General features: G+C 40.4%; 1 long non-coding RNA gene across 2 annotated transcripts in view; it reads right to left on the bottom strand.

The window, feature by feature from the left end:
• Nucleotides 1–1,916: 1,916 nt before the first annotated feature.
• LOC138021660 (uncharacterized) overlaps nt 1,917–5,000 on the bottom strand; it is a 65,894-nt gene continuing 62,810 nt past the window's right edge. For both annotated transcript variants that reach the window (XR_011126416.1, XR_011126417.1), the window contains exon 4: nt 1,917–2,463. This is a non-coding gene — a long non-coding RNA (uncharacterized lncRNA). The remainder of the gene's footprint in view (nt 2,464–5,000) is intronic.

Below are 5,000 nucleotides of genomic sequence, written 5' to 3'. Positions count from 1 at the left end.
CCCCTGGTACTTCAGGGTTGTCAGCATGTGGCACTTCCTTGAGTATCCCTGCCTTGTGATAAATTTCAGCAATCCACCTCTCATATGCTCTCAAAATACTGACACAATCCTCATATTTAGCTTCATTGGCATTGAGCAGTGGTAAGTTCACAATGGTGGATTTCTTGGCCATTTCATTACTGTAAAGATGAGGGATGTGCCTGGGGATAACTGACTTCAACCACTTGAATTTTGGCAAAAAATTCAAGAATTATTCACTGCTCAGGTAAACTTTCCACTCTCTGACATTTAACGAAAACTGGTCGCGGGGGAAATTTGCAATAACCCCCTTAGGGTGAACATTTGGAAGTTGTGAAAAATTGACCCTGTTTTTAATGAGGTTTGATGCAAATAAATGAAGATCTTCATAAACCTTTCAAAACATAGTTCTCAAAAGTCACAATTTTCAATACACAGAGGACATTTGACTTCTCCGCATCCTTCTCAGCAACAGTCACAAGAACAGAGAAAGTCTGGGGTTGCATGTAGTCAGGGGTATTCTTTATTGATAAAAACACCACAATTCACTATTTTGAAATTTATGTGCTGCTCCTTCATAACTTCTTCAAAAGCACCGATTGCCTGCGCCTCATGTTCACACCCATGTTGTATTCCTTTGCAAAATAATTTCTTCAGGCCAGGGTAGCAAATAGATTGAATTAGAGACTGAGAAGGCAATGCAGGGTCTGTATGAGATGCTTGCTTGCTTTGAGAAGCTCCAATCCTTCCAGCTCTGTGTTTGAAAAAGTTAGCCCCCTGTGATTGGGTTCTAGTGTCTTTCTCGATTTGTTTTATTTCATTGTCAGAAAGCAACATTTCTTGTTTAGAACAAACCTCCAACAATTCCGGATACTCGAGATCTTGATATTTAGGGTCTGACAAATCATGAATGGTTGGAATTTCACGGCTTTTTTGCACAAAGCTGTCCGCAAAAGGAGCAACTAAACTGAGGGCGATGGGCTTGAATTTACAGCCATTTAATTCTGCATAGACAGAATCCATCTCCTCTTCCGATGGACATGGAACAATTTTGGGGCGACTTCTAACTTCAGGAGGACTGTTTCTTGCTTCAGAAATGTACCAAGGTTGCATCCAGGTCAGCCTTCATTTTCTTTGCAGAGGTGAAATTGATATAGCGAACTCTTGCGTACTCAACTTCCTTTACGTATGAAGGCAAGATCCACGAACACTTCACTTGCATGCATGACAGCTTGACATTAATTTTTGTCCATGCCTCGACGTAAAATAGTACAGAGGCTACATGCGAACAGGATTCACCGAGATCAGCCTTGCAGCCACAACAGTGAGCAGAAATTACTGTTCCCTGCCTTTCTGTGACAATCCACACTGGAATCAAAGCATCATTCATTCTTTGAGAATGTCTAACTTTCGCCAAAACTACAAATTTATCATTCATGGTGTGGCCTTGTACACTTGAAATAAATCCGGATACCATCTGATTGTACGCTTGTAAGCTTTGAAATGCTTTAAATTGCTGTTTCGTACAATAACTCGTCTCCAAAACGAGGTAGAACAGTAGATCGGTCGATTCCACTGGAGGTAAACAATCCGGTTCAAAGTTTTTACCTTCAATCAAGAACGGATCGATGCCTATGGCCGAAATTTTTTTTAACGTAATGCTTCTTGACCTTTTCCTCTAGCTTATTAGCATAAACCGACAAAGGTATGGATGGTTTTTGTTTGCTATTTTCACATGGATTATTCGGATCGTTGACTTCACTCTCTTGAGGACAGAATGCCATTTAGGATTTTCGCGGGAAAATTGGTCACGTGAAAACGATCTATAGATAAGAATTACTGTCTTTTATCCAAGTGTTGTTAAATATTTGAAATGAAGTTACATGATAAGTAAATGCCATTCCTTTATTTCAATATATCTGAATGAAGGGTTTTTTACAATGTACGTGGCTTGCAATTACAGTGCCTTTCAGTAACATGCAGACTTTGAAGTTTAATCGACCATTGGCTGCTTTTTTCCTGCCATCCAGTTCTGTGATTGACGGCAGTGTAAAATGCAACCATTGGTTAAGTCTTTCACTTCACAGTCTGCATGTTATTGAAAGGCACAGTAGTTGTTCTACTTTTACATTAAAAATAATTGCCCCTGTAAAGTTATTCCAAAATTTCCCACAAAAATGACCTCCCTTGAACAATGGTCCTCCTTAGAGCAGATGAAAGGAACAATGGCATTGGAGGCAATACAGTAATTTGAACAATGAGACGTTTACATTAAAAAAAATGTTCAACTAGGTTTTCCTATAGCCTGTTGTTTGTCGATGTAGGGTCTGATAACGTGTCCTGATGTTGTGAGATATGCAGGCTGGAAGTGGTCTTGTGTTATCCCATCCCATGTAACCACAAAGCTAGCGGATTGTCAACCGATAAGCAACTGCCCGGATGAATCTGTAATTAGAAGAAGACTATCAGCCTAAAAAGCCAATACTACTAGTAACATGAACTGAACCAGACATATTAGACAATAATTCTACATCATATTTCTTTATAATTATTATAACCTTTCACATAATCAGGCTGTCTTGGAAAGAGCTGATTATGACCAACAAGAGCCGCAAAGAAAAAATAAGATATTCCCAAGTTAAATTCGGTTATTTATTTGTGGGGTCCTGCATAAAAGTGGGAAAATGTGCATGCAGTCAAAATGTCAGGCGTTTCACCCACGTGCAAGATGTAAACAAATGTGCATGGTCGGTGATGACAACGCTGAAGAGTTAATTGAATCTCGTACGTTTTCACGTAGTTTGTAAGAAACCAGACTGCTCATTGAGAGGAGAAAGCAAATAGCTTCCAATGCTTACTACGCCTTAATTAACCCTTTTCCATCTAACGTCACACATATGTGACGATAAATACCGCTGGAAAGCTTTGGGTCACAGACTGCTCATTCAACTCAATTGATTAGCCCCCCTCTAGGTAAATGTGTTTTTCAATGTTTTCAATGCAATTTTGATCGTTTTGAACTGGGTTTTCGCTATTTTCACTGACTAAAATCGCAAACAAACTTTTGTGATTTTCGCGGGAGCTAATAAATAAGCTGTTCTAATATGGCGACAAGTTGTAGCAGTGAGGAAGGAGGAAGTTTTCGTCCGGAGGACGTTGATTTAGTGTTTGTAGACGAGGATGACATGCCTTTGAAAGCAGTAGTTTGTGGAGTTAACTATCTAGACAGAGACTCAGTTGACTCTGACCTCTACCAGACTGATTGGGAGGAAAGCCAGACGGAAGAGTCCGAAGATTTGGAATAGGATACTGCAGAACCACATCCAGCTCGTCGTCGAAGACTGCCTGCTCCCGCTGCTCAAAATGATTGGAAAGAAGACGTAATTCGTCATGATGAGCTTCCTTTCAACCAGCCGACTGGGCCCAAATGGCGAATATCAGGTAAGGAGAGACCAGTTGATTTGTTCCATCATTTTATCAATGATAATGTCCTTGAGCTCATGACAGTACAAACCAACCTTTATGCTGCCCAAGAACGTGCGAAAAACCCTGACAAACACCATGCTAAATGGCATGATGTGACCAAAGATGAGCTCAAAACATTTCTTGCCCTGAATTTGGCGATGGGACTTGTAAACAAGCCAACACTTGTCAGTTATTGGTCAACTGATGAAATATTTTTGACACCATTTTTCCAGGAAACTTTTCCAAGGATCAGATTTATTCAGATACTGAGATACTTGCATTTTGTTGATAACACAACACTTACTGCTAGAGGCCAGGAAGGCTATGATAAGCTGGGCAAGATACGTCCATTTTTAGAACGTGTTATTGGCCGATTTCAACAAGTCTATTCACCAAGTCGTAACTTGTCTGTTGATGAAACATTAATTAAATTCAAAGGTCGTCTTCTTGGCGACAATTTATGAAGGATAAACCTGCTGAAAGAGTTTACTCTAGCAGACTCTGCCAATGGTTATGTCTTGGACATTATTGTTTATACTGGAAAAGAGACTGCCGCAGACTCTAAAGGCTTAGCGGAATGTGTCGTCCTAAGGTTGCTTGAACCATTCTATGGATTTGGCTACAACATTTTTATGGACAATTATTATACATCTTTTGGACTATTTGAGAAATTATATAACATGGAGTCCAAGCTTGTGGAGCATGTAGGGGTGACAGGATTGGCTTGCCAAGAGATGTCACAAAAGCAAATTCAGATAAAGTTAAAAAGTTGAAACGTGGAGAGGCTATTTATAGGCAAAAAGGGACTGTAACATGTGTTACATGGAAAGACAGGAAGCCAGTAACTCTTATAACAACCTGCCAGCATCAATAGACACAGTTTCTGTCGAAAGAGCTATTAGGGAGGCAAATGTGTGGCAAAGAAAGAAGTTTTGGTGTCCTGTACCCATACAGGAATACAACTCACACATGGGTGGGGTCGATTTGGCTGACCAGAGAACCACGGCATGCCAGACTGATGAAAGGGTGGACTTGGTACCTGAAACTGTTTTACCATCTACTAGAGGTATCAGTTCTAAATGCATATGTTTTACATTGTTGCATTCATGGCAAAGGAAACCTCAATGATGCAGTTTCAACTTGATATAATCCGGGGTCTCCATGGGCGCAGAACCTACAGGCATGATTCGCCACAAGTTCCCACTGACCCATTATTTTGCAGAAATCTTAACTTGGGTCACTTTCCTGTCAAAGCAAAGAAGAGATGTGCATGCAAGGTACATATTGAGAGAGTGTTAACACCGTACATGTGTGGATTGTGTGACACCTACATGTGCCCCGCCTCTTGCTTTGAGAGATATCATACCATGGATCAGTATCTCTTTAATGATGAGGAATGTAGCCAAGGTCCTCCAAGACTAAAGCCACAAGGAGCTGGTACGCCTTTAGGTCGAGGTAGACCCAGACAAAGAAGACAATAGCCATGAAATTGAAGCTGCTAATAACATTTGCTATTT

This window comes from Montipora capricornis, chromosome 10 (genome assembly GCF_036669925.1).
Source record: "Montipora capricornis isolate CH-2021 chromosome 10, ASM3666992v2, whole genome shotgun sequence".
Taxonomy (NCBI): Eukaryota; Metazoa; Cnidaria; class Anthozoa; order Scleractinia; family Acroporidae; genus Montipora; species Montipora capricornis.
The sequence above is the reverse complement of the archived record's forward strand: the minus strand, read 5'-3'. Positions and strand labels throughout refer to the sequence as shown.